The sequence below is a fragment of the Pinus tabuliformis genome, chromosome 6 (genome assembly GCF_031772625.1).
Source record: "Pinus tabuliformis cultivar Carrire ecotype Pingquan chromosome 6, CPIR1, whole genome shotgun sequence".
NCBI classification, from domain to species: domain Eukaryota; kingdom Viridiplantae; phylum Streptophyta; class Pinopsida; order Pinales; family Pinaceae; genus Pinus; species Pinus tabuliformis.
This window is the reverse complement of record NC_142292.1, coordinates 648,070,320-648,084,510: the sequence shown is the minus strand read 5'-3', so window position 1 is coordinate 648,084,510 and position 14,191 is coordinate 648,070,320. Positions and strand designations below refer to the sequence as shown.

Sequence of the window (14,191 nt, the reverse complement as noted above, 5' to 3'; positions counted from 1 at the left end):
GCAAAGAGCCACCTGCCAAATCCGTTAAAATTTCAAGCTTCACACATCAAACCCTCAAGCAAAAAGTTACTCTACACCAACTTCTCTCTCCAACAAGAAAAAAAACAGGAGATATTGATTATTGGGAGGCCCAACATGCTTTAATTATAAGTTTTGGGGATCAATTTTAGGATTAGGGTTTTGGTGGAAACTTTCAATGTTTCAATTTTAACCTTTTTCATCTCAAAGTCAATTTTTCCAGCGCAAAACATGGGTGTTGTTACCCAGACAAGTGGGTAACCTTGAGAAAAAATTTCTCCTATTTGTTTAGCTTGCTAGCTAGTAGCCCTATGATGATCCACAAATAGCTAGCCTCAAAGGCCTTCCATCCATGATCCGGTCAGTGCTTTGTTTCATATAGCTTACTCATTAGATGAAGGTTGCTCATCTATTATAAGGTACGTTAACCAATTTTGTAATCAAGTGCTTTCATTTAATGTTTAAGGGAATTCTGTTATGGATCACAGATTAAATTGGGTGATAAACAACTTTTGGTTGAATTCTTCTTCCCATGCTTCACCTTGGTTGTTATCCCTTGCCCCTAGTCTGGTGTGACCTTCCTTGAGGCCTTTCTTTCAACTGTCCAGGAGGAGCAGTAATTGAGGTTGCATGTCCATGATAATCCATACTTGACAGTTTCCATCTGTCCCTTGTATCTTTATTCCATCTTCCAGTAGATTGTTATCTGTCAACAACATTGGTTCCCTATTTTTTTCTCCTCCTTGAGTGGGGACCCAAAAACTTTGCCCTAAGAGGTTGATGCAACAAATAAAAAGAAAGAGTAGTTGATTGTTATCTATCAACAACATTGGTTCCCTATTTTTTCTCCTCCCTGAGTGGGGACCCAAAAACTTTGCCCTAAGAGGTTGATGCAACAAATAAAAAGAAATAGCATGAGCCATGATGATAAAATGCAAAAAAACCTAAGCTTTATCCCCCTCATTAACCTTCACCCAGATTATAGCTAATGCATGAGCAATCAAAATGAAAGGAAATATGAATATCCCAACACTGATAAGAAATAAACCACTTCATCTTTAAAAATAGGCTAAGTAAATAGGTAATTATAGTCCCAGGGTTACTCTATCTTCACATTGTAATGCTTAAGGATGATGGAATTTCATAGATGGTACAAATACTATGGCATCCTCCATGAAGTAAACCCCTACCATATCACTAACCACTTACACCTATTAATGGATAGGTGAGCCAAGGAATTGTTGGAAGCTCCTAATAGGGCCTTTGAGTAACCTCCCATATTTAAGCATCGTAACTGTTGAGAAATCTAGGACAGCTTTGCTTAATTTGATTTCTCCATTATTTGACAATTTCTTGTGATTTATTAATTTTCTTCTTCTTAGTAGTTATTGTGAAAATTCCTACACTCAAGGAACCCCTACTGCAGCAAAGTTGAATTTACTTTTCGTACTTGATTTTAATATACATTATCAAGTTATTTTCTGAAAAATATTGAAGTAAATTACTTCTGTAGTACACCAATTTAATTTGATTACATGAAACAAGAAACTGAGCAAAGAACGAGATAAATAGGACAACATTATTTTTGGACAAAATAGTCCCTAGAAAAACCCAATGCAGGAAAATCGGTGCAGCAGCTCTCAGGGTTTTATATTATTTGGTAGTAGTTCTGAATACAATGTTGGATGCCCTCCCGACAATCCAATTACAAAGAAAAATTTAATGGCGGAAAACTGAGTGAGATTACCTCACTTCACCCGACAATTTCCAGTTGATCTGTCAGCAGAATTGGCAAACCCCCAACTATCTCTACATTGGCCCTATGTCAGCCCTGCACTGTCTCCTCTGCCTCCTGGAGCTTCTGCGTCAACCTCTCCAAGTTGTTCAGGCAACTCCCCGGTAGTTGCGAGTTTCTGCGTGAACGCAGCGTCTCCTTTGCGCTGGCTCTCCCTGGTTTAGCGTCAAACCTACGTGGGCCCAGACTAGTCTAGCGTCAGTTCCTCTAGGTGTTGCGTTGCCTCCACTAGTGGCTCTCTACCTCTCTGCTCAGTATTCGTGAACTATCCCTGCCCCTTTGCTGTAGAATGATCACTTAGTTTGAATTTCTCAGCTTCCTAGCCCCAGAAATTTCGAACTCTAGATCAACTCGATCTCACGGTCTATTTTCAAATGAACCCCAAGCCTCCTTCTTATACTTTTCTCGTTGAGACTTCAACAGCCGAAATTAAGTCTCTAATCAACGGCTAAGATTAAAAACTTGACTTCATCTGCTTTCTAGAACATTCTCACCCATATTTTTATAAATACCCATTAATATTTTAATTTTCCTAAGTTTAGACTTAGAAACCCCATTGAAAATATGAATTATTTTAATAAAATACAATCCGAGCGCAATTTCACCAAACAGTTTCTGGGTTCTTTAGAACTCATGTGCCTTAGCCTCTCCACCAATTTTCATGGCTAGAGCACATTTGATGCTACCAAAAACTAACACTCCCTCTTAGTGAGGAATGTGCTCTAGCAACAATGTACAACTACATGTTGTTATATCTTTGAAGCATCTCCTTTCCACACTGTTGCTGCCATCAACACTGTGCTACTGCTACTACTATATTGTTGCCCATGACACTGCCACTGCCACTTCTGCATTTGTACTACAACTTCCTCTCAAATGTTGCATCTTCTATGCTGCTAGCATTGCCACTGCGAACACTGCATTCGTACTGCAACTCAGTTGCTGGGAGAAGCAACTAAAAAACACCCAAAATTATTGAACTAATTGTGTTCAGCATAATACCATGTGAATGTTGGAATCTTACTGCTACTAGTCTCTGACCTTTTGAATCCTCTATGTTGCTACTGACTTCTGCATTGTTGCCAACCTTACTCTGCGTTGATCAGTCTCTGGTCTCAGCTACTGCATCTGTCTCTCCAACCAACCCACTGCATCATCTGACACTAAGTTCATCTCGCTATCGCTAAATCTCGGGCTCCTGTAGCAAGGAATTGATCCAAGAGGTGGGTTCCTCAAGGATCCTGCCCACATGTAGTCCTCCCGACTATAGTTCTATATCGCCCCATTTCCCTCTTGGAGATGCGTGGGCACTCATGGCAAACTCATCTTCTTCAATTTTTGTTGGAGCAACCTTAGGATCATGTTTCTCATACTTATCATTTTTCTTCAAAGAACACTGGGATGCAAAGTGGCCCATCTCGTCACACTGAAACATTTCACTTTTGAAATGTCCTTCTTCTGCTTCTGCTTCAACTGTCCCTTTGATGCTAGAGCTGCGTTCTCCTCTTCCGCCTTGTTCTTCATGCCACTCCCACTGTTGCCATTGAGGTTGACCTTAACTAGATCCCTCCTTAATTCTTCCTGCTGAAGGGCTGCCCACATCTCCTCCCATGAAGGTAGTCTTTCCCTGCCCAATATACTTTGGACGAAGACTTGCCATTCAACCGAAACTCCATTCAAGGTTGTCCTCACCATCGCGGTAGACTGAGGAGTAGACCCCACTGCATCAAGCCGGTCTCTGGTGTCCTGAAGATGTTGAAGATAGGAGTTAGCCCCTTCTCCCTTCTGCATCAATGTTCACTGCAGCTTTTGTTCTAAGCACATCTTTCGTTGTTCAGAAGAACCTTCATACAATGAAAACAAAGCTTCCCACATTTCTTGGGCTATATTTTTGCCCTGCAAGTGTGAGACCACATGATCTCGAACTCCATTAAGTATGAACCTCTTCGCCTCTCCCTGCTTGGCCTTGCACTTCTTCTTCTGATCATTGTCCACGGGAACAACCACAACACTCTTGACATAAGCTTTGAGATCGTACTCCTCCAGAACAACTAAGATTCTGGTCTTCCATATGACATAGTTGGAAGCTCCTTCCAACCTATCCTGATCTCTGAGCCCATGTGATGCCATCTCACCCAAACTGTCGAATTGACTCCTCTAGTCACTACACAATATTGGTCTGCTACCCAGCAAGTGAAAAAAATTCGAACTTTTGGCGAGAAAAGTCCTCTGAGGAGAAAATTCCCCTTCTATGTGTCTTCGCTCTTTTCCAACAAATTTCTGCCCCGGCAGAAACTGCGCCCTTCAAGCACTGCGCTGAGGCTCTGCGTCACTCCCTCTGCCTCTGCAAGCTCACGAATCAGAAATTGTACCTCTCTGTAGACTCTCTCAGAGAGATATTTCCTCAAAATATCTACTTTCCCGACAAAGACTGCGCAATCCCTTCAAGGGGATTCGAATTGCTGCCAAATGAAGCTATTGGCCTCTCTGCTCAGCGTTGGATCTGCTCTTCTTGTTTCAAAATCAATGCTCTGATACCATGTGAAAATTCCTACACTCAAGGAACCCCTACTGCAGCAAAGTTGAATTTACTTTTCCTACCTGATTTTAATATACATTATCAAGTTATTTTCTGAAAAATACTTATGTAAATTACTTTTGCAGCCTACACCAATTTAATTTGATTACATGAAACAAGAAACTAAGCAAAGAACAAGATACATAGGACACCGTTATTTTTGGACAAAATAATCCCCGGGAAAACCCAATGCGGAAAAACCTATTCAGCAGCTCTGAGGGTTTTATATTATTAAGCAGTAGTTCTAAATACAATGTGGATTCCCTCCCGACAATCCAGTAACAGAGAAAAATATAATGGCGGAAAACTGAGTGAGATTACCTCACTTCACCCGGCAGTTTCCAGTTGATCTGGCAATAGCACTGGCAAACCCCCGGCTATCTCTACGTTGGCCCTGCATTAGCTTTGCGCTGTTTCTTCTGCCTCCTGGAGTTTTTGTGTCAACCTCTCCCGGCTGCTCCGGCAGCTCCTCGGCAGTTGTGGATTTCTGCATGAAGGCAACTTCTCCTCTGCGTTGGCTCTCCCTGGTTCAGCGTCAAGCCTGCGTGGGCCTAGACTGGCCCAGCGTCAGTCCCTCTAGGTGCTACGCTGCCTCCACTAGTGGCTCTCCGCCTCTCTGCCCAGTATTCTTGAACTATCCTTGCCCCTCTACTGCAGAATGATCACTTAGTTCAAATTTCTCAGCTTCCTAGCCCCAGAAATTTCGAACTCTAGATCAATTTGTTCTCTTGGTGTATTTCTAAATGAACCCCAAGCCTCCTTCTTATACTTTTCTCATTGAGACTTCAACGGCCGAGATTAAGTCTGTAACCAACGGCTAAGATTAAAAACTTGACTTGATCCGCTTTCTAGAACATTCTCACCCATATTTTGATTAATAGCCATTAATATTTTAATTTTCCTAACTTTAGACTTAGGAACCCCACATAAGAGCATAGCTTTCCCAAGCACAATAGCTCATTACATCATACAATATGAGAGCCCATCGCTCTATTATACAGAGAGTTGGGAACAAATCCCAATGAAGAATGATATGACAAATGGCATTGAAGCCAATCCCAAGGTAGATAGATTAAACAAGTGGCATGAGGTGACAATTCCAAAGAGAAATTCAAATTTGTTGAATGCAACTCCAATGTCAAGTGTAAAAATCGAATTCTGGCAAGCGGACATCATTTTCTTCTTCCATTATGTGTCAAATTTGAATTTTATGATGGAATGACAAGTGTAGATGGGTGGTAACCCATGTGGGCACAATTTCCCACAAAAATATCCACCAAACATTCTCCCAAATCCTCCCAAATGTGCATTAAATTCACAAATTCGAATTTTCAAGTAAACAACTTTCTCATTTAATGCTAGAAATTCGATTTTATTTCAGTACATGTCCTTTCCTTGATTTTAAGAGTCCACATCACCTTGAGACTTCACTTTAACTCCTCCATAATTTTCCACCTCATTTCCACAACATTGAGCATGTGTGGAGATTTATTTTCTCCATTTATTTATTTTTTGGCTTAACTAATTGCCTGATTCCCTACTAAACTTAGGAAAAATGGGTTTTGAAGGTTCAAAACACATTTTTAACCCCTCAAAGTGTGTCATAGTAGAAAGTTGAGGGTGAGAGGTGCAAATTTTATTACTCATACCCCATACAACTTCTCTAGACATCACTTATTACATTACAAATACAATTTTATTAGCAATTTCCGTAGTGCGGAAAATCTAAAAAATTAAAAAATGACTACCTAGACTTAACCAAATTCCACGAAATTTTTTGTGTGATCTAGTATGGTAATATACATCGACTCTAGACACTAAGATGTGTTAGGGGCTCAACCTTCAAACCGTCACCCCAGCTTTGGGGTAAAAAGTGAGTGAAAAAACCCAGAAAATTATCCGCCTCTGAAAAAGAAGGGATAATTAACTAGATAAAAAAAACATTCCAAGGTGTACTCTTTTGTTAATCAAGTCCCAAGATCCTAGGCCTGTTACAGACTCAAAACTCATTATTGCTAGTATCACTTATTACAATTCCCTGCAGGGTGTGGAATCTGGGTACAAGAAAGATAATAAAAAAATAAAAGTAGAGGTAAAAACTATGTTGACTGATGATATTTGATGGTACAAGTGTCCTCTAGATCATCCTTGGGCATGGAGTCTTCATATAATCATCAGATGCCACTCTAGTGGTCAACAACTATAATATGCCCTCCATCTCAACTTGAGAGAATAATCTTTTCTTTATCCAAGCTCCCTCTTAACTAAGGGAGATCAATTTCTTTCTATATCATTAGAGAATCTTCCATGCCTTCCATCCTTCTTATCAGAGTTATCTTGTTCATATAACTTCCTTCATCATGCTTGTCAATCAAGTCAACTTTACTTACTAATATGTTCAACATCTTGAAGATTATGTACCTGCACAACTTAAGCAACAAGTACAACCAAATACATATATAGAAGCATGAAGTTAAGTATATCAGAGTCATACAATAATGGAAGCATTAGACTTTAGACATCAAATACCTAAACATAATTAGGTTCATAATCAACAAGAGACACATACTTCTTACTTTAACTTCTTGATCGGGTTCAGTCATAAACCCTAGATCACATCATTTAAAGTAACTCAATAAAGATATCAGTCTCATTATATCTAGGGCTTTAATATTTCCTTCAGAGATATGACAAACTCTTCTATGATTTGAAAATTCCTAGATCTAACCATCTCAGGAATCCTATTGCAACCAGCTACATTTACTTCTCCTAGATTGTAAATTAAGTTACAAACTTATTTCATATTTCTTCATGAAATATTGAAGCAAATTACTGAAGCAGCGTACACCAATTATATATGATTCTGAAACATATAAACTGAGCAAGGAAAATAGAAACACATAGGACACAGTTATATTTGGACAAATGTCCCCGGAAAAACCCAATGTGGGAAAATTGGTGTAGCAGCTCTGGGGGTTTATTATTATTAAGCAGTAGCAAAATCTGAATACTGGGAGAAGCTTAGTGATTTTACCTCACACAATCATTGAAAAAAAGTCTCAATTGATCTGGCTGCTGGATGAAGTGCCCCTGGCAAGCATTGCTCTCTCTCTATGCTGCCTCTCTGTTGTCCTAGTGTCAACCCTTTCAGGCACTACGTCCCCCAACAAGGGATTCAACCAGTAGCCCAGAGTCACTGCTCTCAACCTCCAGGTCTCACACCCTGGCGTCCGGCTGCTGAAACTGACCCTCTGCTCTGATTTTTTACTCTCTTTGACTCTGCCTCACTTTTGCGTGGCCCTTCTAGCCCTGCATCAACCTCTACGTCAAGGCTTTTGGATCACTTATTGTTCCTCTCCGTTGTTGTATCTCCGGCTGAGAATCTCTCTCTTCGGAAGCTGCTATCCCTGCCCCTCAACTGCAAGAGATTTCCTCAATCAATTTTTCCTCCTGAGAACTTCTCACTTTAGAAAATCGATTTTCTCTATCTCTCTGTGTGTTTTCCAAATGACCATCAAGCCCCTTCTTATATCTTCCTGTTGGACAACCAATGACCTAGATTAAACCATAATCACAAGCTTAGATCGTTTTGGCTTGATCCGTGGCATTCTCTAGAAGTTTCACCCCTGATTAGATTAATACCCATTAATATTTTAATTTTCCTAAGTTTAGACTAAGGAACCCCATTAAAAATATTAATTATTTTAATAAAATCACTTCTGGGTGGAATTTCACAAAACGCTTTCTAAGTTCTTTGGAATACCTGTGCCCAAGCCTCCCTGCAAAATTTGTGGCTTAGAGCACATCCGATGCTACCGCAAATCAACACTCCCTCTTAGCGAGGAATGCACTCTAGCAATACACTGATATTGCATACTGCTCTGACTCTGAAGCATCGTCTGCACTGCTGATGTTTGACATGTTGTCCACCAACAACTGTGTTGTTGCTGCAACTGTACTGTTGCCGACACTACCTCTGTCAACACTGCATCAGTACTACAGCTCCCTCTACATTTGTATTGTTGTTGGCCCTGCCACTCAACACTGCATCTACATTGCATCCTTCTCCTATGGCTACTACTCAGCTACAGAAAAGCCTCCCAAATGAACTAATTATGTCCACCATGTGAATGTTGGAATCTGACTGCTACTAGTCTCTGCGCTCACCCTCCACATTTTCTGCGATGTTGTTGACCTCTACTCTCTGTGCCAATCTCACTATTGTCAACCTTCCTCTGCGCTGCCCAGTCCCTGGGGCTACTAGCCACTGCAACTGTCTCCTACACTCCTCGGCACCATTTGACACTAGTCCATCCTGCTACTACAAATCTGGGCTCCTGTAGCAAGGTGATGATCCAAGAGGTGGGATCCTCAAGGATCCTGCCCATCTGCATTCCTCCTGACTACAGTGCTAAATCAACCCACCTCCCTCCTGGAGGTATCTCGGCTGTCATGGCGAACTCCTCCTCGTCGATCTTCGTGGCTGCAACCTTAGGATCATGCTTCTGATCCTTGTCCTTTTTCTTCAAAGGACACTGGGATGCATAGTGGCTCATCTCGCCACATCTCAAGCACTTCACCTAGGAGACGTCCTTCTTTTGTCTCTGTTGCCCTTGTTGTCCCTTCGATGCAAGGGTTGCGTTATCCTCTTCCTCCAATTTGGGCTTCGACCCACTACTGTTGTTGCTCCCCTCAAATTTGACCTTGAGCAGGTCTCTCCTCTGCTCTTCTTGTTTCAGAGCTGCCCACATCTCATCCCAATTCAGCAATGTTGCTCTTCCCAGGATACTCTGGACAAAGATTTTCCAATCATTTGAAACGAAATGTAGAGCCAGTCTCACTAACTCTGAATCCTGAGGTATATGTCCCGCAACCGACAGCTCATCACTAGTCTCCTTCAGTTCGTGACGAATAGATCCACGTGTTCTCCCTTCTACAACTGAGCAGATCTCAGCTTCTGCTCTAAGTACATCTTCCGCTTCTCGAAGGAACCCTGATACAATGTGGCCAAGGCATCCCACATCTCCTTAGCGGTTCCTTTGCTAGCAACGTGGCACACCACGTGAACCATCTCATATTTGTACTTCTTCATCAGATCTACATTCATCGGACAACTACCACATTATCAACATACATCTTCAGGGCATGCTCATCTAGAAGGAAAGTCATCCTAGCCTTCTAGATGGCATAGTTGGAAGCCCCGTCCAGCCTACCCTAATCCCTCAAGCCACTGGTTGTCATATCCTCCAAAAATTATCGAACAACTCCCTCTTTCTCCCTATTCTATAGCTCCTACGCTGCCTTACCACTCCCTGATGGAGTTGGTAAGTTGCTACTCCTCTATTGCTCAGCAAATGAGAAATGTTGATTTCATTGGCAAGAAATCACTGAGGAAGTATTCACTAACTATGTGATCTACTTCTTCCTTCTGGCGGCTTTTCTTCCCAACGCTCTGCTTGCAGAAAACTGCATCCTTCTAGCTCTGTGTAGCTCCCTCTGCCTTGGCAAGTTTTCAATCTAGCAGTCTTACCTCTCTGTCAGCTCACTTAGAGAGAGACACCCACGAAAATATAGCCCTCCTGGCTAGAACTGCGCAATCCCTCAGGGGATTCGAACTGTTGCTTGCTGCAGCAAGTTGGCCCTTGCTTCAGTGCTAGATCTGCTCTTCCTTGTTTCACATCAATAGCTCTGATACCATGTGAAAATTCCTAGATCTAACAATCTCAGGAATCCTACTACAACCAGTTGAATCTACTTCTCCTAGATTGTAAATTAAGTTACAAACTTATTTCAGATTTCTTCATGAAATATCGAAGCAAATTACTGAAGCAGCCTACACCAATTAAATATGATTCTAAAACATAGAAACTGAGCAAGGAAAATAGAAACACATAAAACAGTCATTTTTGGACAAATGTCCCCAGAAAAACCCAATGCAGGAAAACCAGTGCAACAACTTTGCGGGTTTATTATTATTAAGTAGTAGGAAAATCGGAATACATTACTGAATACCTCACATGGCTATTCAGTGACAGAGAGAAATACTGGCAAAAGCTTTGTGAGTTTACCTCACACAATCACTAAGAAAAAGTCCTCGGTGATCTGGCCGTTGGATGAAGTGCCCCTGGCAAGCACTATGCTATCCCTACGTTGTCCCAGTGTCAAACCTTTCAGGCACTGCATCACCCAACTGGGGATTCGATCATTAGCCCAGAGTCACTATTCTTAGCCTCCTGGTCTCACACCCCGGCTTTTGGCTGCTAAAACTGACCCTCTGCTCTATTTTTTTACTTTCTCTCTCTACCTCTGCGTGGTCCTTCTAGCCCTGCGTCAAGGCTTCTGGATCACTTACTGCCTCTCTCTGCTGATGTATCTTTGGCTAAGAATCTCTCTCTCTTGAAGTTGCTATCCTTGCCCCTCAACTGTAAGAGATTTCCTCAACCGATTTTTCCTCCTAAGAACTTCTCACTTTAGAAAATCGATTTTCTCTATCTCTCTGTGTGCTTTCCAAATGACCCTCAAGCCCCTTCTTATATCTTCTTGTTGGACAACCAACAGCCTAGATTAAACCATAATCAAAGGCTCAGATCGTTTTTGCTTGATCCTTAGCTTTTTCAATAAGTTTCACCCCTGATTAGATTAATACCCATTAATATTTTAATTTTTCTAAGTTTAGACTTAGGAACCCCATTAAAAATATTAATTATTTTAATTCAAATCACTTATGGGTGGAATTTCCAAAAATGCTTTCTGGGTTCTTTGGAATACCTGTGCCCAAGCCTCCTTGCAAAATTTAAGGCTTAGAGCATATCCGTTGCTACCCCAAATCAACATATGACATATTGTAAACCCTAGAAGCATTTCAAACAAGTATAATGCATCTAACAACTTTAGATTTCATATGTTAGACTTCTACTAGGATTTAATGGAAACCCTAGATTCCATACACTAAGCTTTAACAATCAAAACCAATCTCGGCACAATCTAAGACGATATGACCAACTTCTACTAGGGTTTGTTGTAAACCCTAGATTCATCATCATAATCATATCCTAGAATATCAGACTTCTACTAGGGCTTAGTTACAAACCCTAGAACAATGAGCATTAACAATAAGGTTAGCACATATACACATCTAGGATGCACAAGCATATCATAACAACATATATCAGGTGAACCCAAGACACAAATATCCAAACATTAAAGTTAGACATATTCCAATTAGGCTAGGGTTTCGATCAGACGAACAAACATATACCTAGGGTTTCATTCCTAGGACATCATAAGGGTCTTGCTTATAAACCCTACCAAACCCTAGAGATCTATGGTTTCAATACATAACACAACAAACCCTAAATTTTCCAAAAACTCTAAGGGTCTAGGATATCAACACATGGACATTATCATCAACCCTAAAAGATTAGGGTTTCCATAATAATACCAAAACTCTAAACATGACATCATCAAAACCCCAAACATCAAAAGAATAGTATTTCATCAGTAACCCTAAGCAGACTAGGGTTTTCACATTAGCATAGACATACCCTTAGGTTAGGGATTTACAAAGAACCTTTTTAAGTTTTTAGGGTTCCACAAAAAAGATTAAATATATAACGAGGGTAGATTTATCTAATGATTAATCACTCGAATAAGAATCTTTATGATTCAAAAATCCTAGACAAAAAGAGTTAGTAACAAATTTCAAAAGGTCCAAACTTGTAATATGAAGAAGAATTATAAACTTTTATACATTTCTTGAGTTCTATTTTATACAGACTTGAAAGGCTCCCTCTTAAATATGATAGCATCTTCATAGTTTATGATTCATCTTGTGCCCAAGGACCCCACTTAATTTACCAAATCACCATTTCTAAGATCAGCATGTCTGCCTTATTTTACCCTTATTTTGCTCCTGCAATATTCTTTGACAAACACAACCAAAATATACAAGTATAATAGTGAGATGATTATCTAGAGTTTCCATTATCCTTTTAGAGAATGAATTCATAGAGATCTTAAGTACAAACCCTTATAGGCCTTAGGACATTATGTCAAAATCAATTAATTCTATTTTTCGCAAGGAATTGACATATACCAAACCCTAGACATTATGAGATAGGGTTGTTAAGAGGGAACAAATGAACGAGGGTGAGACTTTTACAAACCTTAGTCATTAATAATTTTAACATAATGAGGACTTGTCCATCCTAGAATCATACAAGCAACTAATCTTAACATTTCATACTAGACTCTTAACAAATGAACATTCTATACATACCTTAAGATTATATACCTTTGTCTTTTGTTTCATAGAGCTTGTTGCTTTTTCTAGCAAACAGAAAAACATATTGTTAGATGTCAAAAACATAAAGAATAATAACCATACTTACTTGAATTTGGTGAGGACTTCAAGTTGGTTTGTTCTCTCTTGATTGTAGTAGAGTCTTCCAAGAATGAGCTGCTACAGGTCTTCAAATAGACTGCTTTCTTTAGAGATTAATACACTTGCTCAACGATAGAACTTTAGACCAGTGTTGCACACATCGCGATTTAATCGCGATAAAATCGGAAAATCGCGATTTTTTCAAAATGACGATTCGAATCGCGATTTTTATCCAAAAAATCGGCGGAAATTTTTTTTGGCGATTTTTATCGAAAAAATCGCGATTTTTTAAAAAATCGCGATTTTTTCGAAAAAATCGCGATTTTTATCGAAAAAATCGCCGGGCACGGGGGCAGCGGGCGTTTTATATGGAAATTCGATTTTTCTTTTTTTCATTCAGCAGTCCGCCGCGGAGGAGAAGGAGGAGAAGGAGAAGAAGGGAGGGAGAGGGTTGCCGTCGCTTGTGGGAGCCGATTTTAGGAGGAATCCAAGCCAAGATCGCGAATTTGTCCATAAACCAGGTATGTAGATTAATTTTTTTTTGTTTTGGTTCTCTAAAAACTTTGTTTTTCATTGTTTTTAAAGAATTTTTGGAAATTTTTCATTGATTTGGGATGGGTTATTTGTTATGACTATGAGAACCAATTTTTGTTTTTTATTTTCTCATTTTCTTTAAACATTGTTTATTTTTTTTTATTTTTCATTGTTTTTTGGGTTTAGAAATTGGGATTTTGGAAATAATTAGCTTGTAATTTTGCAAATGCTAAATTGTAATTTGTATTTACTATTTACTATTATCATTTATGTAATCCTAAATTCCTATTTCCTAATCCTTATTTTTCCATAGGTTTGCAAATTCAAAATTCAAAAACAAACATGCCAAGGAAATTGGATCCTTTCTGGGAATATGGTGACCCTAAAACTCCGAATGATAGACAAAACTTGATTTGCAAGTTGTGTGGAAAGGAAATATTCGGGGGGGTGTACAGGTTGAAGTTCCACCTTGCACAAATCCCTGGACGTGATGTGGGGCCCTGTCTAAAGACAAATGCTGAAATTATCCAAAAAGCCATGAGAGCATTGGGAGAATTAGAGCACACTAGAGACGCCAAAGAAGAACTCAAAAGGCAACTAAGAAGGTCAGTTGAAGGAAGTGGGCCAAGTGGCACAGGTTCTACTGCAGCGTCAGTCAATCCGTTTGCTGCATCATCATATTTTGTTCCTCGAACCACACCTGGTTCACAACCAACTATCGGTTCAATGATGAAAAGAACTGAAAAAGAAAAAGCTGACAAGTTGATGACAAAATTTCTCCTCTGGAGTGATATTCCTTTCAGCATTATAAGGAATAATCCATTTTTCCAACCTACTCTTGATGCTGTTGCCAGGGTACAAACTCCCTTCTCTTCATGATTTC

The 14,191-nt window shown here is 39.9% G+C and overlaps 2 protein-coding genes across 5 annotated transcripts in view; one reads left to right on the top strand and one right to left on the bottom strand.

The window, feature by feature from the left end:
* Positions 1-14,191, bottom strand: part of LOC149260285 (FAD-binding protein) — a 375,148-nt gene that overhangs the window by 71,039 nt on the left and 289,918 nt on the right. The gene's annotated exons all lie outside the window — the stretch shown is intronic.
* LOC149260286 (uncharacterized) overlaps positions 1-14,191 on the top strand; it is an 81,068-nt gene that overhangs the window by 64,207 nt on the left and 2,670 nt on the right. The gene's annotated exons all lie outside the window — the stretch shown is intronic.